Source organism: Natrix helvetica (assembly GCF_964273705.1).
Source record: "Natrix helvetica genome assembly, chromosome: 1".
Taxonomy (NCBI): Eukaryota; Metazoa; Chordata; class Lepidosauria; order Squamata; family Natricidae; genus Natrix; species Natrix helvetica.
The window spans coordinates 24780404-24807027 of NC_138548.1; positions in this window are offsets into that span (position 1 = coordinate 24780404).

A 26624-nucleotide genomic window follows, 5' to 3' on the forward strand; every position below is an offset into this window, starting at 1 on the left:
AGCCCTAGCCCTAGCCCTAGCCCTAACCCTAGCCCTAGCCCTAACCCTAGCACTATCACTAACCCTAGCCCTAGCCCTAACCCTAACCCTAGCCCTAGCCCTAGCCCTAGCCCTAACCCTAACCCTAACACTAGCCCTAGCCCTAACACTAGCACTAGCCCTAGCCCCAGCCCTAGCCCTAGCCCTAACCATAACCCTAGCCCTAGCCCTAACCCTAACCCTAACCCTAACCCTAACCCTAGCCCTAGCCCTAGCCCTAACCCTAACCCTAGCCCTAACCCTAACCCTAACCCTAACCCTAGCCCTAGCCCTACCCCTACCCCTAACCCTAGCCCTACCCCTAACCCTATCCCTATCCCTAACCCTAGCCCTAACCCTAGCCCTAACCCTAACCCTAGCCCTAGCCCTAACCCTAAACCTAACCCTAGCCCTAGCCCTAGCCCTAGCCCTAACCCTAACCCTAGAGTTTCTATAAAGTGAATTCTAACAGCAAACAATTTGCTAACTTAGGTCAGGGGTCCCAACCCTCAAGCCATGGCCCCCTACTGAGCTGTCACCATTTGGGCTGGTGTGCACATGTGTGCACACGTGAACTCAGCTAGACTTCCAAGGGTGGGGAGCCAGAGCAAACATGCACAGCTCAAATTCCCCTCTCCCCCTCACCAGATGCCAAGCTGTAAAGTCGGGGACCGCTGGCTTAAGTTTGATAATGTGGTCTAATATTGTACAGTAAGGTACAACTTGTGAAGTTCTGATCCTCATATCTGATATTGTTTTAAGCAAGACAATATTATCAGAATCTCCCCCCCCATAAAAAGAAATCATCACAATGACTTATTTTATAGGGTTGCTGCAAGACTTACAAAAGGTTTTGAACACACACACACACACACACACACACTCAAAGATGTTTTCCACTTGACAAAAAATGTATCCATTGAAAACATTTTTACAGTAATAATCAGTAATGGAATCAAGGCAAATGTATTATTTCTACTGATTCAATGTTTCACCTGTTTCTGAACAGTAGAAGAAGCTGAGATGGCCAAGACTGCATTTTTTTTCTCCCAATAAAGAAGAAAACCTAGCAAGTGTGAGTAAAAGACCAATATATCTCTCCACTAACTATCCTGCACTGGAAACACGAATTCCCATTCTATCCCAGTTAAGCAATTCTCTCGTGCTTCTGAAGCCAATGCTGCAGAGTTAGAGAGCGGTAATGGTTTAATTAGTCTGCTGGAGACCTCTTCAACCCACAGTAGTCTTACTTAACGCAGCTAAAGGGAATGCAAAGAGAACTGACTTCTCCAAACGTGCCTGGTTCGATTTTCCAAAAAGCCCTTCCATGAGCAATTATAAGAAGGTGGTGGATGGGCAATAAGAGGAAGATATTTCCCTCAAGCACATACTGGGAGCACGTGGGCCTAACAAACAGTTATTGCAGCTGGAGAAGATCCCTCTGTGGCTTAGTGCAAAAATAGGTCTAAAGACAACATTATGCTCTGTCACCAAGTGATTAATAAAATGGGTAGAGTGGGGGAAAAGCTGGAATTATATAACTCTATTGCACCCATTTTTTTGACTGTTGGGACCTCTTTTTAAACTGGTTTACTGTGACTTACCAGCATTGTAGCTTAAGGTCCTGTTGCCGTGTTTCCCCGAAAATAAGACAGGGTCTCATTTTCTTTTGACCCCTGAAATAAGCGCTTGGCCTTATTTTCGGGGAGGTCTTATTATTTTTGAGGTGCAGGAGGCGGCGAGCGGGGTCACCTCATGGCTGCTGCTGTGTTGCAATATTTTCAGGAGGGCTTATTTTAGCACAAGCACTCAAAAGCCCAATTGGGCTGATTATCCAGGGAGGTCTTATTTTCAGGGAAACAGGGTATTTCCTTGGAAAACTCAAGACTATTCTCCTAATAAGGCCCCTTCAAATGTCCCAAAGGTGCTTTTTTCTAAAAGCAACTGGACTTTGTTTTTTCCTTGAAGATGTTTCACTTCTCTCCTGAGAAGCTTCTTCAGTTTGGACTGAGTAGTCAGCAGTGAAGAAGCTTCTTGGATGAGAAACAAAATGTCTACAAAGAAAAAACAAAGTCCAGTTGTCTTTTGAAAAAAAAAACCTTTGGAATAACCATGATCTGGATGACTGAGAATTTCCATAGGCTTCTTCAGATATATTGGATTACTTTCCTCATCATCCTCAGCTGACATAGTCATCATTTGGTATCATGGGCATGCAGTCCATGGACTTGAAGAATACCAGTTAGGGGAAGACTGTTCTACATGTTTTAAGACTCAGTGCAGACAATCATCCTCTCTAAAATGCTATGAATAGGATACCTACAGTAGATACTGAACAGTATAGCTACTGAAACATCTTATAAGCAATGATATTATTGTTTTAAGTGATATGTTTGGTATACCTGCTAACAAACCTGTAGAGTAATTATTGCAGAGTAACACAAAGTGTCAATTCTCCTGCAAAAAGCAATAGGTGGGTAGATAAAGTGCTATTGCTGTCGCTAGATACGTCACAGTCTCCGAGATGAAGGAGTACACTACAGCATCCAGGATAAAGGATGTTCTTTCCAATGCCATATATAGTAAGAACTCTCATTTCATGGGAAAAGAAATAGACCCAAATCTCTTCTCATTTACTGTGTGAGTAAGTGACCAGAATTAATAGGACTGTGGGGTTCTGGGTGCTTTCTGAGCTTGATTGTTTTCTTGCAAATGTTTCATTACTCAACTAGATATCATCAGTGATGGAAGGGAAATGGATTGCTCTCAATTTATATATTAGTGGCTTGCCCTGTCAGTTTTAGTGGGAGTGATTTTGCTGGTGCTTTGATTAGGCTGTTGTTTATGGTTTGATTGTTTGTCTGAGTTTGGTTGTTCCTTGATTGGAGGTATTGTTTACTGCTTGATTGTTGGTCTTGTATTAACCTTGGTGTTAATTTCTGCTTATCTGAGTGTTGATAGTTGGCAATGAAATCTTTTGGTCTTTTTGTTTTCTTTTTGGCTTTTTTGATTCTCTTTCTTGAATGATAGATAGAGGTTGTTTATCTCTCGTGATGGCTGATTTATCTCATTTGCTCAGAGAGCACCAAGGACTTCACAGTTCAACCCTGAGCTACAAATAGTCTCTTCTATTGGTAGAGTTATTGGAGTTTAACAATGACAGGTGAATTTCTTGAAGTTGCCCAGTATGCTTTCTTCATGATGACTATGGAAAAGGAATATAAAGCAATCTGTTTTTAAGCAGCAAGCCAAATAAGTGAAACCAAGAGACTAAATAAGTGAAACCAAGAGACCCAACAGATGTTCCTCAGGGTAGCTCCTTAACAACTTCTAAATAGATAGTTTGTTCTTGGTTAACTTGAGAATCCAAGGAAGGAATAAGAACAAAGAATCATAGGACTGGAAAGATCTCAGAAGTCTCCTAGTTCAACCTCCTGCTCAAGGCAGGAGACCTTATACTAACCCAAATGGCTGTCCAGTCTATTTTTGATAGGGTACCACAATGCCAGGATAAATTCTATTGATTAATTAATAACTGTCAGAAAAGTTATCCTAACTTCTAGGTTGGATCTTTCTTTAATAAGCTCCCATCCATTACTTCTGTCCTGCCATCTCGTCCTTTGGAGAAGAAGTCAATTCCCTGTGATGGACAGTTATCATGTCCCTGCCCTCACCCAATCCTTTGCTTCCATAGGCTGGAATCAGAGTTTTTGGGTTGACTAATAGAAGAGAATGAAGGGAGAAATGGATGACTGCTGCAAAAGTGGCCTGAAAAACCTGTGCCATGTTTGTGTTCAAGCAATTTGGTATGTATTTGCCACAGTTCATCAAGCTCATTAATTGACGTCTCCTTCTGCTCATTCACAGGTGGGCAAAATCAATTAAAGCTACAGTATTTCGAACTTCAAATTTCTAAGAAGGAAACCGAAGAAGCCAAAATATCAGGTTGCATTCTTATCTAGCTTTACAGTCTACAGACAAGAATTAGTAAAGAAAAATACTAAATAAGAATGGTATGCCTCCAGAATCACTTTTTGTGAGATGGATAACTGTATAAATTAGACAAACAAGTAAATGAATGATATCTGGCTATGGAAATAAGATTGATAGGAGAAATTAATTCAACAAATTCACATGCAATTTAGTTTTGGGAACCATTGTGTTAGCGGGGTGGTAAATGGCTTGTGTGAGATAGGTTGCATTTCATGACACTGTCAGAGGTGGCATTCAGTTGGTTTGGATCACTTCATCCATGGGTGGGCCTACCCACCCACCCTGGCTCTATTCTGTCCTATTTAGGCATATTTTTGAGGCTGGGCGAATGCACGGAAGGTGCGTGCGCAAGCAAAGTGCATGCACAAAGTGGGTGCAAGTGGGCGGAGCCAATCGGTGGTAACAAAATGTGAAACCCACCACTGGACACTGTATTGCTGAAGCATGCTGCACTTGTTTAGAAAACCTTTACCTCAAATCCTGTGAGGCTTAATGGATGAAGAACCTAAAGAAAAAATTGGAACTTTGATGTTATATCTGCTGAGAGCAGCATGAATACATTATGCACAAAAATGGAAGGATACTTTGATTCCCAGAATGGTTGAATGGCTGCAAAGGTTGATGGTGTTAGCAGAGATGGGAAAATTGACTGCTTTGATTAAAGAAAAGAACAGTTAATTTTGTTTCTACTTAGAAACCACTTCTGGACTTTGATTTTACATTTTGCTGATTAGATAGGTTTGTTGTTATAGAAATAGCTAGTATATATGATTATATAAAAGCAAAAGTGTTGTGGCCCAGCAAGATCCGGTTGAGCTGCTGATGGACTTGGATAGCGAGGAAACATATGAGTCTGTCCTGGACGATGTGGAGGACCCTGTGCAGGGTTCAGACTCAGAGCAGGGACCAGAGAGAGGCTGGTTGGCCACCAGGAGGCGCCTGTGGCATGGAGCAGTGGGGAGGATCAAAGGCAGTTTGTCCCTGATGCTAGATTGAGAAGGGCTGAGAAACGGAAGCAGCAACTCCGTAGGCAGACTCACAAAAGATGATTAAGCACAGCTGGTTGTGGATTGGCCCCTCCCAAGAGAGCTTATAGGTGAGGCGTTGGGAGGGGACATTTGCAGGAAACAACTGTTCGAATTAATAATTAAGAAAATCTATGTATTCTAGCCGTGTTTGCTCGTTTGGACTATCTGCATTGCTTCATTCGAATTATCTGGGTTGCTCTATTGAACATGAGTTGTCTGGGCCCTCAGTCAAAGGATTTGTTATCTCAGTAATTAAACAGTGGCAAACAACCAAGCCTGTGTTCTGGTTTATTCACAGGCGTGGGGTCAGAACACAAAAGGTTGAGGTTTTACGTTACTACCTTATTCTATGGCAGTGGTTCTTGACCTTCCTAATGCTGTGACCCTTTAACACAGTTCCTCATGTTGTGGTGACCCCCAACCATAAAATTATTTCCGTTGCTACTCTATAACTGTACTTTTGCTACTGTTATGAATCATAATTTAAATATCTGATATGCAGGATGTATGTTATTGTTATAAATTGAACATAATTAAAGCATAGTGATTAATCACAAAAACAATATGTAATTATATATTGTGAAATATTTATTTCTAATTACAAATAAATGAAATTTTGTCTTGAAGCATGGTGTAGCTTTGGTTTTTCTTGCCTAAGTGTTAAGAGTTTACTTTACTTCTACTCCCCTCTTCTTTGGGGCAGCCCCCCAGATATTGGAAGACTGCTATCATATCACCCTTAAGTCCTTCTTTTCATTCAACCAGACATACCCAGTTCCTGCAACTGTTCTTCATATGTTTGAGCTTCCAGTCCCCTAATCCTCTTGGCTGCTCTTCTTTGCACTTTTACTAGACTAGAGTCTCCACATCTTTTTTATAGAGGCAGCCAACATCCTGTCTGCTCCTAAATTTTGGCTCTGAAAAGAACAACATCCTGGAGGCTGGACAATCTTGGCTGTTATACAATCATACATACACATACACAGGGACACACAGTGGCTTTATTCCCACAGCCTCCTTAACTAAGTTGCCTGCAGCTGCATTCACAAACTTGCTTACCCTGCCTGGATGGCTCTTCATCCTGGTTTGGGGTTGTTTGCAGGAGGGCTCTTAACCTTGGTGGGGGTGGTAAGCTTAACCTTAATTTATTGGGCAAACGTTGTGCATTGTTTATTTTTATTTTTTATAGTTTTTTTTTAATTTTCCCTTTCAAGTTCATTCACAAATATACACTCATATAATTACCATTAATTATATCATTATCATTAATCATTTATCATTATTTTCTTACAAATATATAGAATACAGTTTGGGTCACTTTCTTGCCACCCCATTTTATTTTGCAACAACCTTGCTCCTTCTATCTTCTCTACCTCCCTTCTCTCTCTTCTTCTTTCCTTCTCTCCTTCCTCCCTTCTTCTTCCCCTCTCTTTCCTCCCCTTTTCCTCTCTTCTTTCTCTTCCCCTCTCTCCTGCTCTTAATTCCCCTACCTTACTTCCTCTGCTTTTACCCTTTTTTCCTTTCCCTCTTCCTCCTTCCCCCCTTCTTCTTCCCCTCTTTCCTCCCCTCCTCCTCTCTTCTCCTCCCTCTTACCCTCTCTCCTACTCTTGATTAACCTCTTTTACTCCCTCTGCTTTACCCTTTCTTCCTTTCTCTCCTCATCTTTCCTCCTTTCCGTTGTTGCCCTTGTTTACTTACTTTCTCTGATGGGTTCGCGGGGTGGCATTTCAGGAAACCCAACTTTCATACATATCATTTTCTCTGTTACATTTTATTTCTAATAATAATTCCACTTGTATCCTTTTTTAAATTGTTTACTTGCATTGCATTTTTTTTTGCTCTTTTCCTTTGTGCATGGTTTATGGTACTTTTAGCAAGCAGGTTTTCATTGTGTGAATGGGGCCAATTCAGGTTCCTGAACTTGGCTCTTGATGACAGGTCTGGTTGTGGATTTAGATATAGTCAAAAGTACCTGGCAGCAGCGTGGAAAACATAGCCATGTGCACGCCCCGCATAATTACAGCCTGGAGCATGACCTAAGCCCCTTCCTCCCTTGCAGGAACACTTTCCCTCCATTACGAAGTCTCCAAGGCTAATTGTATGGGGTGTGCTTGCGCACCTGTTTTTTACGGTGTGGAGCCGGGGCAATGCTCTGCGCAGCCATTCCGAAGCCCATCCGTGGGAATTTCAAGGAACGCGAGGTGGAGTCTAAACTTTAGAGTTGTTTTGGTCTCAGCGACCCCTGTGAAACGGTCATTTGACCCCAAAAGGGGTTGCGACCCACAGGTTGAGAACCGCTGTTCTACGGCATCAAAAGCAGTCAGAAAGAAATGCTTTTGTTTTCCTATTTCTTCTACATGTTTTTAATCTTCCCGCTTTCCTCTCCTAAATTCCCATTACTTTCATTTTCTTTGTGCTTCGGTATGTTATATTTTGATAAACTAATAAAAACATTTGAATTGGGAAAAAGGATATGTGCTTTGCAGGAGTAAAAAGGGTTGCTTAGAAAATGGGCAACCCGTCAGTGGTGGGATTCAAATTTTTTTACTACTGGTTCTGTGGGGTGGCTTTGTGGGTGTGGCTTTGTGGGTGTGGCAGGGTAAGGATACTGCAAAAAACCCCATTCCTTCCCCACCCCCCTAACCTGCTTTCCAGATCTGTTTTCCTGTTCAGGGCAACAAAAGAAGATCAGCTAGGAGGCTGGGAGGCAGCAGGGGCGGGGCCAGCCTATTTTCCAGTTCTCCAAACTACTCATAATTTCTGCTATTGGTTCTCCAGAACCTGTCAGAACTGGCTGAATACCATCTCTGCAATCAGTGTAGAAAGATTGTTTTGCTTTGGGAAGGTGAGTTGGTTTGTCTTATTAACAGCAGTAAGGACAACTAGATGATTATCTTTATTAACAGCAATTTCTTTTTGTGCTGGAAAAGTAATGCTGTCAGTCCAATCCTTGATTACAAAGAAAAATCCCTGAAAAGGGGTGATTCACTTGAATAGCCACTGAATGTTACTTGATTTGCAACTTTCTGTCCTAAATTGCATCCCAGCCACGAATAAAATATTGAAATGAACCCATTCCCCCCCCCCAATCAAAGGTTGTGTAAACCTTCCCTGACTCTTAAATGTTAACAAGACAATTGCAGGTTTTAGTGGAAAGATAATTATATTAGATAAGTATGGCAAATGCTGATATTCTCTGATTATTCCCTTTTCATCTTCAAAAGTAAAGACATTAGCCAAACCAGGCACTGATTTCTGCACTGTACATCGCAGCATTTTATTTAATGTGAAATTTTTAGTTTCTGCATTTCTTCCTTCCTCATTATTTTCATAATTTTAGTTTATCCTAGACAACAAGTGACCTGTTGGATCGTTGTTTCAGTTGGGTTATTGATTTACTCTCCCCAAACCGTGCAACACTCTTGCATACCCTCGCACAACCTCCCCAACCTATGCTGCATCCTCACACTTTCTCCCTGACCCATTCTGTGTCTCTCACACACGCCATATTTCTCGAACACCCCCCCCCAAACAGCAGCAACTTACCTGTTCTCTGACCTTGGATTTGCAGCTTTCTGCCAGCTTTCCTACTTATGGAAAGCTGGGGAGAAGAGTCACAATCATGATAGTCAATTGGAGTAAAGGTTTCCCCTGTCCAGTCATGTCCATGTCACGGGAAGCTTGGTGCGGATGCCTTTGAATTGGACCCGGAAGGTGCCTTGGCCCACGATGGGGACTCGGTTCCCCTGGCGCAGCATGATGTCTTGCATGCGAAGGTGCCATTTTTCCAGGCTCGGGATGGCTTGCTTCAGGGTCGACCATGAGATGATCATGAGGGATGATCCAGTGTTGACTTCAAGCTCGCAGGGAGCATCCTCAATGAGGACCGTGACTTTCAGCTTTTTTGGCCGTCTTGTGCGGACTTGCCCTATCGTGGTTTGATAGGTTACTCTGGGTTCTCTCTCTGGGCGCCCTTGGTTTTTTCTGCCAGACCCTGGGTTGGGCCTCTATTGGCGGTTTGACTTTGGCTGCCAAGCGGTGGCAGGGACTTCGCTCCGGCACACTTTTGCGATGTGCCCCTTTTTGTCACAATGCTGACAGGTTGAATCCTGGAATCGGCAGGTAGACCGGGCATGGTCTCCTCCACAGCTTGCGCAGGGTGGCAGGCACGAGTTGAATGTTTGCGCCGGTTTTGTGTGGCTACCGCGCATACGGTATCTGTCATTGTCTTCGCTGTCGGAGGTTTCTCGTTCTGCGGCCTCGTGGTGAACACGCATCTGTTTCTGTGCAGATTGTGGCATGTTGTGCTGGTGCTGCAATGCTTACGTGGAATTGTCGGCTGACTCGGACACCCTGGCTTTGTCAAGTGCGATCTGCAGAGACATGTTCGATCTGGCTAGCAGACGTCTCTGCAGGTTGATGTCTTGCACTCCACAGATCAGGCAGTCTAGGATTTGGTCATCAGGTCACGGAAGTCACAATATGTTGCTGCCTTTCGCAGGGCCACAACATATTGGTTAATGGACTCTCCCTCTTTTTAGTTCCACCTGTTAAATTCGTGGTGGCGAACGTGCCTTGAAGGTTTGGGTGCATAATGCGTTTTTAAAGTCTATTGCAACACCGCCCATGGAACCGCTTGAATCGGAGTTGGCTCTGATAGGTCTTTCGCCGTTTCGAAGACCTCTTGGCCGCAGTAGCCCAGGAAGAGGTTTTTCTTGTGGGAATCTGGAACCCCCATGAGGTCGTTTGCCTCAAGGAAGCATTCAAACCTCAGCATGTAGAATTCCCAGTGTTTGGCCACTAGGTTGTACGGAGTTGGCGGGGCGTGCATAACCATTCTCATTTGAGGTGATTTGAGTTTGCCGCTCAAAATGGTTGCTCGATGCCGCGCCGATTCTCCGGGCTGGATTCACTTGCTGGATTGTTCTGTTGTTCATTCTTCGCCTTATCTGCTTCTCGATCCCACCTTCATCGCCAATGTTAGATAGGGCAATGAGAAGGCAGACTCAGGTTTAACGCAACAACAGCTCTTTATTACAACAGTCAAGTATGTACAATCCAGCGGCAGTTAGGTCTGACAGCTCTCCTTTTATTGGGAGCTGCCAGACCTTTTAGCCAATCAGTTTAAACCTCTGTTCCCGCTTGAACAGAGGACTGGAGTGGAAACCATAGTAGCTTGTGTTGATATCTAACAGATCTAGTGTAATATTGGCATTAATCTCTACTTATCTGGGTGTTGATTGCTGATGAGGAGGTGCTTTGGTCTTTTTGTATCCTTGCTGACTTTTGTTTGTCTCTTTTGCAGATGTTGTGTATCTCTTTATGGCTGTTGATGGCTGAGCTACCAGTATAAAAAAAGAGAGTAAACCACATTGATGATGTTACATGGTTGGATAATAATGAAACAGTCAAGTTCAGAGGGCATCAAGGACTTCATAGTTCAGCCCTGAGCTACAAATATTATCTTCTAATGTTAAACCTCTTGCTACATTTGCTGGAACAAGAATCCTTAAGGTTTTTTTTGGTTTTTTTTGCTGGTTGTAGCCGTAGACTTTTCTTCTTCTTTGCTATAATAAAAAGCCTTAATGTTATATCTTTTTTTTAGTTTTATTTTCCAGCATTTCCCAACTGGAGCTGATTGCTAAATGCTCATAGATTATTACCTTTTTATTTGATTACCTTATAGGCCATTAAACTTTAATATTCATTGTGAGGGGTCCTTGGTGCTCTCTGAGCTTGGTTGTTTTCTTACAGATATTTCATTACCCAAACAGGGTAATATCATCAGTGTTTGTCACTGCAAGAAACATCTGGAGAAAACAACCAAGCTCAAAGAGCATCAAGGACCTCTCATTTCAACTTTGAGTTGCAAATATTCTTCTTTATTAATATTCATTGGGCTACATACCCTATAAATTATCAAAACGGGGAGTGCCTGTTTTGATTACCCTGTATACCATAAGTCTCAAATATTATGTAATAAATTGAATTGATTGATGGTTATAGTTTCTTAGATTAGATTTCTTAGATTTTTAGACCGCCCCCTCTCCCAAAAAGGGACTTTCATTATACTGTGTTCCAAACTTCATAATCTTACTTAACAACCTACAATGTTAAAGTCCCAATAGAATTGGCATTATGAAGCACCCCACTTCATAAGAAAATGAAACTTAGCACAGCCTAGGGCTGTGCGTGTCTTTATGAATGAATAAGAGAGGGTAAAAAACAACAACCAAAGAACAATAATTCATTAAGTTTATCGCCTGCATTTTTTCTACATTATTCTTCATGGTTTGGAAACTAAACAAAATTATATTTCACAGGAAGCCATATACGATTTAATAACTGAATTCTGGTGGGATATTTCTTATGATTGGAATGCAACACCTCTTGGATATTTTTTTTCCCCAAAGAACAGAAGCAATAAAAAGGATAACTTTCTTCCCAGTGGTTGGATTCAAATAATTTAACAACCGGTTCTCTGCCCTAATGGTTTCTTCCAACAACCATTCACCAAACTTAACAACCAGTTCTCCCGAAGTGGTGAGAACTGGCTGAATCTCACTACTGCTTCTTCCCTATTCTAATCAGCTCTCCGTTTCTGCTGCTGAATGACACTATCAAACAACAACCCATCAAACAACAACTCACTCTAAATTTGTTAACTACCTCCTCACACTCTAACAAACTACTCATTGTCATCTTCTTAGGAAAAAAAATGTGGCAAGGAGACATGGATGTCGGGCTTACATCCATGACAGAACAAATAATTTACGCATAAGTTCTTATCATTGTTCCTCTATCTACAAGCTTAGTTTGAAGACAGAAGGAAGTCACAAATCTGAATCATGCATTTATACCAGATTTCTGTTGTGAATCAGGAACTTATTAGTCATCAGCAACAGCGTGCCCAATTCATAATAATTCATGCTGCATCCATTTTTTTGCAGAAATAATGGTTTTCATACAACTTAATTGAAGGAGTTAAAAAGAAATTGAATTTCCTTGGATTTCAACAGAGGTTAATAATGCAAATACACTCTCCTCCTTGATTGAATAATATACCGAAACACCATAATTATTTTGCTCACAACCAAATGAAACCTGGGTGCTTCAGTTATCCATTTTCTATTTGCTTCTATTTAAGGACCTTTTTTTTTTTAAAAAAAAATCATTGTATAATAAGAAACCTCTACAGAATATTGCAACAACACTTGGAGGGAATTATAAATATTAATTTTCTTAAAGTTTCCCTTAATCTTAATTTTCTTGCTGCCACCTGTGTACAAATGCAAGGAAGTGAATATAATCTAGAAAAGATGTGCACCCAGGAAGATGGCGAATTATAGCACAGCATCCATCCATCTTTTAACACCCTGAAGGTTAGATAAGGACTTCTATTGATTTATGCAAAGCACATAAATAAATAAAGGTTTGATCATACTATTGTGGCTGTCATCTTGACTTTTTTGACATAGCCAAATGTGGATAGCCAAAGATAGACCTGTTTCTATCTGAGACCCCGGGGGCATTTTTTCTTGATTTATATATTTATTTATATTCCATGTTTATTATTTTTATAGATAATTCAATCCCCCAACAACAACCCTGTAAGCTGAGTTGGGACGAGACAGGATGCCTCATCCAGATGGTTTTCATGACTAAATTGGGACTAGAATTTACAGTCTCTTGGTTTTTATGCCAGCATCTTAACCAGTAAGAAAATCAGGGTTGCTACTGGTTCGCCAGGATTCGGGAGAACCCATAGCTAACATTATGGCTGATTCAGAAAACCTCCAAATCTCACCCCTGGCTGACCCCACCCACCCTACCCCTCCCCTCCCACCCTTCCCTTCCCAGGAGTCTCCACGCGGCCCATTTTGAATGCAAGGTAAGTCCCTTTAACTTTTTTTAACTTTAACTTTTATTTAATTTATAAACCGCGCCCTCTTCCAGAAGGGACTCGGGGTGGTGTACAGTCATATTAAAACACAATATAAATACATACAGATATAGAAAAATATAGATAAATATAGATGGAGGAGGTAACATATAAACTGTACAATAATAATTAAAATTAAAATTAGAGATACATTAAAAACTACCCCTAAAAAGCTACCCCAGAATAAAATGTTTGCCAGGAGGTAAAAATGGGACTATAAATGGGCGAGGCCAGCTAGTCCCGCATGGAAGCTCGGGTAGGAAGCAAAACAGGCCTCCCAGAAGTTTCGGAAGGCCAGAAAAGGGGTCCGTTTCCAGCCTCTGGAGGGCCTTGGAGCCTGGGTGATGCAGTTTACACCCTCCCAGAGGCTCAAGGAAAGCCTCCAGAGTCTGGAAAAGGCAAACATGGCTCCCATGTCGCGGTGCAGGAGGCCAACTAGCCACACCCATTTGTGTCTAAGAAGCATCCTGAAGTTGTCCTCCATATTTTCTAGGACACATTAGATTGTAAACCTCTGAGACTGAATTATCAAAAATTTAATATAAGGTGCATTATGCCTTGTCCCATCTTCTGGGCAAGTTTACTTTAGAAATTTTTCTCAAGGCTAAGAATAATAGGAATCACGTTGTGATCTGAAGATTTGTGCCTCTCCATCTGCAAAAATGGGAAGGAGGAGAATGTGAATGTGTGGCAAATAAATGAGAATGAGATGAGATAAGATCAACATGCTGAACACATTTATCTACTGGCATTTTGAAGATTAATATTGAGATGAAATCAGAACTCTTTTTATTGGGATTTATTGATAAGTGAGTTAGAGAAGACTTATGGAAGATTGATTTTATATTTGGTAATTGTAGAAAGATTAGTATATGCATAAAGCTGGAGAAATACTGAAATAACCACAATTGAAGGATAGATTGTGAAGATGGCAGAACTAACAGAGATAGCAAAACTGACTAGTTTGGCCAGGATAAAACAATAAATATTAAGTACTTTTATAAAAGACTGGAAACATTTATCAGGGTTTTTTTTTTTGCTGAAAGTGGATTTAGAGTCAGGGAACATATCTGAAAACTAGTCAAAGAGAAGGGAGAGGACAGAGCTTGTGTTTGCAGGACCTGATGCAGACAAATGGACTAATCAGCAGAAAGCAGCATACTTTCTAATATGTGTGGGACAGAAAGGACGCAATGTGTGCAGAGCCTGGCAAGCAAGTGGGGAGATCACTGCAGAGGACAAAAAGAAAACAGAGGTACTGTTTGCAAAGTTTGAAGCATACTGCAACCTGAGAAAAAACTCCACAGTGCAGAGAAAACTGTTTTATGAGAGAAACTAGTATGGAGGTGAATCTGTGGATGAATGGGTGACCCAGCTGCGCTTGCTTGCCAAAGACTGTGCTTTTTATGATGCTGGAGATATGATTAAAGACCGAATTCTGATGGGCAGTAAGTTTAAGGAAGTTCAGGAAAAACTGCTGCAGGAAGAAGACTTAAATCTTGAGAAAGCCGTAAGGATTGCCAGAGCATATGAAATATCAAGAAAGGATATGCAGATACTGGAAGGAACACAGCACCAGATCAATGCTATAGAAACTCAAAGTAGCAGATATGGTCAAGAAAGGGCACACACAGGAACAAAAGGCACCTATGGCACTGGAGCAAGTAACAGAGAAGCAGCTTGTGGATATTGTGGAAATATGCACCACAAAAACAGTGTCTTCCCTGCAAGGGGGCAAATATGCAACAAATGCAAGAAAAGAGGACACTTTGCCAGGGTGTGTAAACTGTCTTCGCAGACTGGAAGGCCACAAACACAGGCTGTACACACCATAGAGGGCAATGATGACAATGCAGGGTCAGACTCGGACTGCTCCTCGATATATCTTGCAGCGATACAGAAAGCACATCAGTCTGCAGACGAAGCCAATGTAACATACAGATAGGGGCCAACAAAACTCCAGTTACATTCAAAATAGATACTGGAGCACAAGTGAATTGTGTGCCAAGCCACATATATCTGGAACATCTCAGGGATGAATCCCCCTTAGAGACTCTGAACCTACCGAAATTAATGGGATATGGTGGTGAAAAGCTGAAAGTAATGGGTTGCTGTCACGTAAAATGTTCCTACAAGGGATCTGAAAGGTTTTACAATTGTTTGTGATAGAAACGCAAGCCCCAGCCGTGCCAGGTCTCAAAACAAGTAAAGAGATTGGACTTGTGAAGATCATAATGACTGTGGATGGTGGGCATAGAGGTCTGACAGAAGCTGATATTAAAAGTGAATATTGTGATCTATTCAAGGGCCTGGGGTGTCTCCCAGGCATAAGCCACATACGTATAAAAGAGGGTGCACAGCCTGTCATCCATGCCCTGAGGAAAATACCTCTAACTTTTGTGGATAAAGTTAGACAGGAACTCACTAGAATGGAGAAGTTGGGAGTAGTAAAGAAGGTCACTAAACCATCGGAATGGGTCAGTTCTATGGTTGTGGTGGAGAAGAAGAACACAGGTGCAATTCGCATATGCATTGACCCATGTGATTTGAACAAAGTAATAATGAGAGAACACTACAAACTCCCCACCATGGAGGACATAGCACACAAGCTAGTAGGAGCAACAATGTTCAGTGTATTAGATGACCAGTCTGGTTACTGGCAATTACGTCTTGATGAAGCCAGCAGTTACCTCAATACTTTCAACTCCCCTGTGGGTCGATGGCACTTCACAAGGGTGCCCTTCAGCATAGCATCGGCACAGGAGATATTTCAAAAGAAATCACATGAACTAACTGCTAGTCTACAGGGTGTTGAAGTAATAGTTGATGATTTGTTGGTCTATGGAAAGAATCAAGTAGAGCATGATAGAAACCTTACTGCTTTGCTCAATCGATGTCGTGAGAGAAATCTTAAATTCAATCTAAATAAAATGCAAATTGGGGTAGGAGAAGTGACATATTTTGGACACCTACTAACCAAAGAGGGCTTGAAGCCTGATCCAAAGAAGATTACAGCAGTTCTTAACATGAAGACCCCAGCCTCCAGAAAGGAACTGGAGACATCATTGGGCATTTTCAACTATCTATCTAAATTCTCTAAGGGCCTTGCTCAATAGACAGCACCGTTACGTGCATTGCTGCAGAAGGATGCCATTTGGTGTTGGGATGCAGACATGGAAAGGATTTTTGACAAAGTGAAGAAACTGATCACTAAACATCCAGGGCCAATACTGAAATAGTTTGACGCAAATGCTGACACCGTGCTTCAAGTGGATGCATCCAAGTTTGGGCTAGGTGCTGCACTGACTCAACAAGGACATTCTGTGGCATATGCTTCACGTGCACTGACCATGACACAAGCTAATTATGCTCAAATTGAGAAAGAGATGCTGGTCATTGTGAATGGATGTGAGAAATTTCATCAGTACATATATGGTTGCCCAGTAAATATAAATCCAATAAAACAAACAACAAACAGTAGTTGTAGAAACTGACCACAAGCCGTTGGAGTACATACTACAAAACCGCTAGCTTCTACACCTCCATGCTTGCAGTGAATGGTTATGAAATTACAGCAGTATGATCTCACAGTGAAGTATAAGCCTGGGAAGGAAATTCCAATGGCAGATTGCCTGTCAAGGGTGTTTCCAGAAGGACATGAAGCCAGGGATGAACCTGAGTTGGAAGAGCAGGTACATACAATACTAGTGAACATGCCAATATCAGATGTACGGCTGGAGAAAATAAGACAAGACACCAAACAGGACAAAGTACTAGAGAAACTAACTCGTGTCATGTACAATGGCTGACCAGAAAAACGCAAGAAGCTGTGTCCTGAGCTGCAGGAATTCTGGCCTGTGAAAGATGAACTATCCATTCATGAGGATATCATACTAATGGGTAACCGTATCCTTATTCCTAAGTCACAGCAGGCAGAAGTAATGGAACAAATTCCCCAGGGACATTTGGGCATTACTCTGTGTAAGCACAGAGCACAGGAGGTGGTCTACTGGCCTCATCTGGACTCTGATATTGAAACACTTGTAAAGAAATGTGACACCTGCCAGACATTGCAAAAAAACAATGCGAAAGAACTTCTTACACCTTGGAATGCTCCTTCACAGGCATGGCAGAGATTGGCTCCAGATATTTTTCATTTTGAAGACATCCATTACCTGATGAGAGTAGACTCCGACAGCAAATATTTGAACTAGTGCAGCTGGGAAGTCAAAAAGCCATATGGGCTTTCAAGACAATACTTTCAAGACATGGAGTGTGTGAAGAGCTTGTGTCTGACAATGGGCCACAATTCTCATGTGCTGAATTCCAGTGCTTCCTGTGTGAATGGGGAATCAAGCACAAACCCACAAGCCCTTATCACGCACAGGCAAATGGTCTAGCAGAAAAGTATGTTGGCATAGCCAAATCCATTATACAGAAAGCACAATCGTCAGGGCAGGATGTGTATTTAGGCCTATTAAACTATCGTGCAACACCCATTGAGGGTTTATGCTCACCGGTGCAGCTGCTAATGGGGAGAACACTGAGGACTACAGTGCCTACAGCTCCGCATAAATTGCAGCCTCGTTCCATCGCACATGAGCGGGTAACAGCTCAGTGGAACATAAACATGAGAAAGCAAAAACTGTATTTTGATAAATCTACCAAGCCTCTTCGTCCACTCTGTGCTGGGCAAGCTGTGAGACAGAGAGTCACTGGGAGAACATGGGAACCTGCTCGAATTGTCAGAGAAGGCAATTCACCAAAATCATATGTAGTTGAAACCAAGTGTGGACAGCAATTGAGAAGAAACAGGTGTCATCTTCATCCAGACACTGCTGCTGATACTGCATTGGAAGAAGTAAACAACAAGGAAAATGAAGTGCAAGCGCATGATGGCACAGAATTCCCATACACGGATATACAGCCTACCGAGAATGCCAAGGATAATGTAAGCATATCAGCATGTGACAATGCTGGGACTGACTCACAACCTGACAGCAATTTTACTGATGATCAGACAGCGGTAACTTTCTCTCGCTATGGTCGAGCTATTAAACCAAAAATATGGAAAGACTTTGTATCATATTAGATGGTTTATACTTAAGAAGGGAGATGTAATGATGTGTATGTTTTATGCTATATTTCAAGTTCAATTGTTATGCCTAGCTCTTTAAGAAAGTTAGGAAACAGTTAACTTTTTAAATGACATCATCTGGGGCAGAAGGTAGTTTTAAGATGGCTGCTGAATGAACCCAAGCCTCTAGTTCAAGCTCCTTGCTGTCTGCCTTTACTTTATGCCAAATCATCACAATCTACATATTTAAGCCAGAGTTTGGGTTTGTGTTCAGATTTATCTAAGGCGCTGGTTTCAAAATGTTCCATGTATAGGTTTGCGATGATGGGTGAGAGGGGTGATCCCATGGATGCTCCTTCTATCTGTTTGTATCTTTGTCCATTGTGGATGGAGTATGTGTTGGTTAGGCAGTGGTTGGTCAGATCTAGGATTTGCTTAGGGGGGTTGTATTTGTTTTGGATAGCTGTCAAGGCTTCTTTTATAGGCACTTAGGTGAAGAGGGATATGACATTGAAGCTCACGAGTAGGTCGCTGGATTGTAGGTTTTATTTCTTTATTGTTTCTATGAAGTGGAGTGAGTTTTGTACATGTGAGGTGATGGATTCTGTGTAGGGCTGAAGTTGTTTGGCAAGAAATTTGGCAAGATTCTGTAGAGGTGAGCCTATGGAGCTGACTATGGGTCTGAGTGGTGTTCCTTCTTTGTGTATCTTGGGGAGGCCATAGAGCTTGGGGCATCTGGATGATTTCTCTCTGGGGATGATTCTTTGCTGGATCTCTTCACTGATGGGAGAGGCTTTTATTTTGGATTTGGTGATTTTTTCCAGGTAGGTGGTGGGGTCTGTGTTTAGAGGTTTGTAAGCAGGGTCTTGGAGTAGGTTGGATACTTTAGCTTGGTAGTCAGATGTGTTCATCACCACAGTGGCGTTACCTTTGTCTGCTGGGAGAATGATTATGTTGTTGTCTTTCCTCAAGTTGGTGAGTGCAACGAGAAGAACAAAAAGCACTCTAGGGGGCAGTGCTCATCTCCATTTCAAAGCCAAAGAGCCAGCGCTGTCCGAAGACATCTCCGTGGTCATTTGGCCAGCATGACTAAACGCCAAAGGCACATGGAACACTGTTACCTTCCCACCAAAAGTGATCCCTATTTTTCTACTTGCATTTTTACATGCTTTCAAACTGCTAGGTTGGCAGAACCTGGGACAAGTAATGAGAGCTCACTCCATTACTCACCACTCAGGATTTGAACCACCGAACTGCCTACCTTTCTGATCGACAAGCTCAGCATCTTAGCCACTGAGCCACCGCATCTCAAATTCCAGTTTGGGACGTCAAATTTTCCCAATCATAGGAGCTCAGCAGTAAGGCCACATTTTCTTCAGGAATCCCATTATCCTTTTCACTCATCCAGTGTGTCAGGAAAAAGCCAAAAACTTTGCTTTAGTACCTATTTTCAGTAGCACAGACAGAGAGGCTTTGACTATACTAGTGAGAACAATTACATTTACAATTTCTGGAATCCAGAAATTACTTCACTGCAGCCAACCCATCTCATGCGGTGCTCTTGAACAGGGAGTCACGAGAGGTTTGTGCAAAGCTTTCTTGCAAACTAAACACTTAAGCAATAAAATCAATGCCATCTGGCACTTTTAGTCAGTTTTGCAGACAATCTCAGTCATCATCTGTCTCAGCCCTGGGAGAGCAAATGAGAAATAAACTTTCGAAAATAAGAAGAATGAAAGAGCAGAATGTCTTTTTTACCTGGAGGATGGGAGACTTTTCTGCCTCCTATAATAAGTCCCTACCTCCTCCAGTGTAGAAACAGTATAGAATCAATAAAGACAGAATTGACTATGGAAGTCTTCTAGCTCAACTCTTAGCTCAGCTTCTCAGAGAAATGACCATCTAATCTCTGTTGGAGATTAGAACCTTTGGCAAATAGGACTTATCACTTCATGTGTCGGTCTGACCTCTGACAAATAATTCATATAATCAGGAAATTTATCTTGACTCTGTTTCTGTATAGTTTCTGTACAATAATTCTGCCTAAAAGAGAATAAATGTACTTCCTCATCTGTGGGACAGTGTTTGTTCTGACCCAGCTCCCCAAACATGACAAACCCTCTGAAGTTAACTCAAAGACTCCTTAGGAGTGTCAGCAACCCTGGTGAAACATATTCTCTTTCACCACAGGCTAACAAGTCACCGGTTGGAAGATTAATAGTTGTCTTGTCTGCCACATCTATTCATCTCCACCCCTTAACTTTTATCCCCAGAGCTAGGGTGGGGCTTCACTAGCAGCGGTGGCTCTTCCTTCCTAAGTATCGGCCCATGGATTTCCACTGCTCTCCTCTCCTCTGCCTTCTGCGCATCTGCACATCAGGCACTGGACTCAGCTGTTCCTCCTCTTCCTCATCATCCACATCCAGACCTGAGGGCTGTTGACTCTCCATCTGAGGGCTGACAGATGGTCCAGGCTCCCCCACTCTCTCTGCCAGCTCCATTCCCCCTCAGAGTTCTCAGGTTGCCTTGATGCTGAGCCTGATTCCCAGGCCTCCTCCTCCTCTGATTCAGCTGTTGGGGGGGGGGGCAGCGGTCGACAGGCCACAACAGTGCTTCAGATGCTAGGGTATCCCCTTTTACTTATTTTTTCTGTAGGCTAATCTTTTAGCCTAGTGAGGTAGACCGGGTCAAGAAACAGACTGGAACTCTGCTTTATGAGACAGGCCATAGTAATAATAGAATCCTGAAAATCTCTCTCAATGTCCCTCTCTCATTTTTATACACAAGAGAGCAAATGCAAAGTCCATTTAAGTTTTTTTTCTATTTTTTTCTTATTGTACTAGGTTTAAATAGCTCCAAATTGTCATTGTGCTTTTTGAACCATACTGACTACAATTTTCTCATGTGGGATATGACCAGCCCAACATAGAGCGGAACAATTATTTCCCATGATTTATGTTTCTATTAATACATCCCAATATAGGTCTATACTACAGGCCACCCAACCAAGCCACAGGAACCCTGGGGGCAAGTGACCATGCAATATTGAAATTCAACATTATGCAAACACAAGTAGTAGAACAAAGTCAAACCAGAGTCTTGGACTTTAAGAGAGCTAATTTCAATAAACTTAGAGAGAGCTTGGGAAGAATTCCATGGATGAGAATCCTCAAGGGGAAAACAACTCAAGAAGCTTGGGAAATTTTGAAAAATGAGATTACAAAAGCTTAGTGTAGCACAATACCAATGAAGAAGAAAAATAACAGCTCCCCAAAGAAACCAGCATGGCTGCATAAAGAACTCTCTGACAAATTGAAAGACAAAAAAGATAAGTATAAAAAGTGGAAAGGGGGGGGGGGACATAACTAAAGCAGAATATCAGCAAATAGCCCGAGCCTGTAAAGATGAAGTGAGGAAAGCTAAGGCTCACAATGAAGAAAGGCTTGCTGCAAAAGTAAAAAATAACAAAAAAAGCTTCTTCCAACATGTTAAAAACAAGAAAAAGGTTAAGGAAACAATTGGTCCATTACTGGGAGAAACTGGCAAGAAGATGACAAGCAACAGGGAGAAAGCAGAAGTAGTTAACTCATTTTTTGCATCTGTCTTTACACAAAGGGAAAAAAAAACAGTCCAACCTACCAAAAACAGCACCATAAAAATTAGATTTGAAACACAAGTTGAAATAGGGAAGAAAATGGTAAGTGAGCACCTGTCTATCCTAGACAAGTTCAAATCTCTAGGACTAGATGGATTACACCCCAGAACTGGCAGACGAGATCTCAGAACCACTGAACTATATCTTTCAGAGATCCTGGAGCACCGGACAACTGCCAGAGGACTGGAAAAGAGCTGATGTGGTTCCCATCTTCAAAAAAGGGGAAAAATAGATCCAGGAAACTACAGACCTATCAGCCTGACCTCAATACCAGGAAAGATTCTGGAAAAAACAATCAAGCAACGAATTTGCGAACACCTAGAAGCAAACAAAGTAATAGCCAAAAGCCAACATGGATTTGTCAAAAACAGATCATGCCAGACTAATCTTATTGCATTCTTTGACAAAGTGACAAAATTAGTGGACCAGAGGAATGCCATTTATATAGTTTATTCGGACTTCAGCAAGGCATTTGATAAAGTAGACCATAACCTACTACTAGACAAAGTAGAAGAATGTGGGTTAGACAGCATCACTACCAGATGGATTCGTAACTGGCTGACCAACCATACCCAACATGTAGTCCTAAATGGAACTGCATCTACATGGAGAGAGGTATGCAGTGGAGTACCCCAAGGCTCTGTTTTAGGCCCAGTACTCTTCAACATCTTCATCAATGATCTGGATGAGGGAATAAATGGGGAACTCATCAAATTTGCAGATGACACTAAGCTGGCACGAATAGCCAACACTCCAGAAGATAGGCTTAAGATACAGAAGGATCTTGACAAACGTGAACATTGGGCACTAACAAAATGAAATTCAATGGTGAAAAAAAGTAAGGTTCTACATTTAGGCATGAAAAACAAAATGCACAGGTACAGTATATGTGGTACCTTGTTCAATAGTAGTAACTGCGAGAGGGATCTTGGAGTCCTAGTGGACAACCATTTAAATATGAGCCAGCAGTGTGCAGCAGCTGCCAAAAAAGCCAACAAGTTTCTAGGTTGCATAAACAGAGGAACAGAATCAAGATCACATGAAGTGTTAATACCACTTTATAATGCCTAGGTAAGGCCACACTTGGAATACTGCATTCAGTTTTGGTTGCCACAATGTAAAAAAGATGTGGAGACTCTGGAAAGAGAAGAGCAACAAAGCTGATTAGGGGACTGGAGACTAAAACATATGAAGAAAGGTGCAGGAACTGGGTATGTTTAGCTTAAGAGAAAGAAGGACTAGGGGAGACATGAAAGCAGTGTTCCAATATCTCAGGGGTTGCCACAAAATAGAGGGCATCAAACTATTTTCCCAGGCACCTGAGGGTAAAACAAGAAGCAATAGGTGGAAACTAATCAAGGAGAGAAGCAATATAGAACTGAGGAGAAACTTCCTGACAGTTAGAACAATTAATCAGTGGAACAGCTTGCCTCCAGAAGTTGTGAATGCCCCAACACTGGAAGTCTTTAAGAAGATGTTGGATAGCCATTTGTCTGAAACGGTATAGGGTTTCCTGCCTAGGCTGGGGGTTGGACTAGAAGACCTCCAAGATGCCTTCCAACTCTGCTATTGTATTGTATTGTATATAGTATTGCCTTTCTAGCAGCTGCATCACATTGCTGGCTCATGTTTGACATGATTGAGAGATGCCCATACACCTTTCACATGTAATACTGTCAAGTCAGTTCTACTGCATCCTGTGTTTAACTTTTTCTTATCTGGATGCTGAACTTTGCATTATTCACTCTTATATTGTTGACCTAGAAATGCTCTTTGTCTCTCTGTGTGTGTGTGTGTGTGTGTGTGTCCGTGTGTGTCCATGTGTCCAAAGCTCTAGGTGGTAGCTTCAGAAAGAAGCAGCTAGATAAGATTCATTAGACAGCTATTTTAAGCAAAGAAATATTGTAACCACTGCTTTGAAAACTCTGGCAAATATTACATGGCTTTATTTGTTCCTGGCATAAATGCTATATATTTATGTTATGATTGTATGTTTTTTCCATTGTTTTAATTGTTTGTTACTGGTTAGAACATCAATCAAGGTTCCCAACACATTGATTAAATAAATAAATCCACAAGAAAGGTAAATATTTCCTTGTCCTATCCTGTTCAATTCTAGGGCACTGTGCTCAACTCCGTTTCTTGGCCGAGGGAGCCAGCATTGTCCAAAGACAATTTCTGTGGTCATGCATCACCTTCCCACCAAAGTGATGCTTATTAATCTACTGGCATTTGCATGCTTTTGAACTGCTAGGTGGACAGTTAAAATAGATTACTTAATCCAGAAGTGGTCTACAACAATTCTGTTTGGGATAATATTGAAGGTCAAACCAAGTTAGTTTCTTTCATCTCTTTATATCTCCAAAGGATTTCAGTATGAGTTTGAACTAGAATTTAGATGATAGCCCAGCTTTGAGGGTGTCTTTTCTGGCAATGTTTTGCTTTTAGTTGTATTTTGGATTTGGTGCAAAGTAGCACTTGGATGAGTAGGATACTTACATATCATTGAAGAGCTTTTTTCAAAGGAAGCCAAACTACTTCTGAATTAGATAGAAAGGTGATAGATATTCACACACATTTTGCATTCCAACGTCCTGAAATTTGGACAAAACAAGCCTTGAAGAATACTGATTCTTAGTGGCATACATGAATATTGCAAAACAGAATAATTCATGTATAATTGTTTAAAATAGAGGAACTCTTTATTCTAATTTTACATATGGGCACTTTTGTTCTTTTCGCAGACAATCTTGCAACCTTTTGGCTAACTAAGTCATTTAATTCGGAGTTCAATGATTCTTTATGGGCCCTTAGTTGATTTATATATTACTTGATCAAGTTGTCACATTATTTCTATTCCTTTAAATCTGCCATAGGCATAGAGCAGGGGTGTCCAAACTTGGGAACTTTAAGACTTGTGGACTTCAACTCCCAGAATTCCCTGCCAGCCATGCTGGCTGGGGAATTCTGGGAGTTGAAGTCCACAAGTCTTAAAGTTCCCAAGTTTGGACACCCCTGGCATAGAGCAATCTTTTGCGTATGAAGCACATTTGGGGCAAAATGAATTCAACATGATTTCAAATGTTTAAGGTGGGAAAACATGAGTGATTTTATTGTCAACATTTGGCCTTTCCAATGAGAAAATTGGGATTCAGGATTAGAAAATTGTTATTCCATGTTACATCAGGAGCGATACATGCTAGTTCTAAGCAACCATTAGGGAACAGTACAGCATTAATAGCTTGATGGATAACCTCAATATCAGCTCTTGAAATAATTATGTTTGGTAAATGGAATGCATGAAGAACTCATCAACAATGTTGTGATGGATGCAGGTAAGCAGAAATGTTAATACTGTAGTGGCTGAAAGAGGATTGCATTATGTGTGTGTGTTTCTGAACCTCGTAGGCTAAAACCCAACAACTTTTGCTTTTTTCCCTTACTTGCCTGGATCATGCAACCATTTGCGGGGGGAAAATAGAGATAAGTAGAGATAAATATTTACCTTTCTCCAATTTTTTATATGGTCTGCAAACACACAATGTTGCATCTAACTGTACCAGGTGACCAGTTTGGAATCAAAAGAACCGAAATAATTCTTCTTGAAGTAGACCCATTCAGTTTTGTTTTCTTTATTGATTAGCCCTTGGGCCACATCGAAGTGCAGAGTTCCAGACACAAATTATTACTAAAATCTGATAAAAACAATTTAAAATGGAATTGGATAAAATACAATTTAAAATGAAATTGGAATAAAATACAGTTTAAAATGAAATTAGAATAAACTACAATAATTTAGCATATTGATGAATAAAATATGATAAAATTATATTTCGGTATCACCCTTACAGTCAACCCCAATCAGTCCCATATATGCTGATAATAACTGAACCATTACTGTGCTGTGTTAAATGTTATTTTCAGATTCTGGCTGCACATACAATACAATACAATACAATACAATACAATACAATAGCAGATTTGGAAGGGACCTTGGAGGTCTTCTAGTCCAACCCCCTGCCTAGGCAGGAAACCCTATACCATTTCAGACAAATGGCTATCCAGCATCTTCTTAAAGACTTTCAGTGTTGGGGCATTTACAACTTCTGGATAACATAAGTTGTTTTGATATGGGGATCCCAATGGGTCATAAAACCTATTTCTAATTTATATCACAAATTAGCATTCAGCTTGCCACAATATAAGACATACATCTGCAAGAAGAAGAATTTTAAAGCCAAGGTCGCATCTAAACCTTGGCATACCTAACTGTCAGCAGCTGCACCCAAGCAATATTTTGCCATATTGTCAATAAGGAAATTGTGTCTAGTGCTTTGTATTATGTCAACACTCATTTTTATCTGTTCTTAACCACATGTAATTCACTTTCATTGCATGACTCATTGGGCCCTAAAGTATGGCAAGGAAAAATTCTCCTCTTTTTTGCTTCCCTCCATCTTTTTTGCATGACATTATCTCTTTATATTTATTTAGTCATCTGCTGGCATGTGTTCATTAATCACACCAGAGAATGACAAAATGATGGCAACTGAAATAGTGAACTGTTTCAGTAAAATAGTTTTGTTGTTGTTGTTCTAGGAAGGGTTTCAAATCTAGTTTTAAATCATTACTCAAGAAAAATCTTAGCGCTCGCTTTCAAGAATATAGCACTAATAGGAGCAAAACAAATGCAATTAATATTAATAATAAAAAACATTGACATGCCCTTTAAAGAAGGAAAAAAAAAACAATTACTTTTCCAGACAAATCCACTGGCATTCTTCTCCTCCAACCCAATACCTGACTATCAGCAAGTCATGAAAAAATAATATATGTCAAAATCATCAGCCACAAATTTGTTTTTGAATTGCACACTATACTGCATGTCACTTCAATAGCATCTTCCTGCCA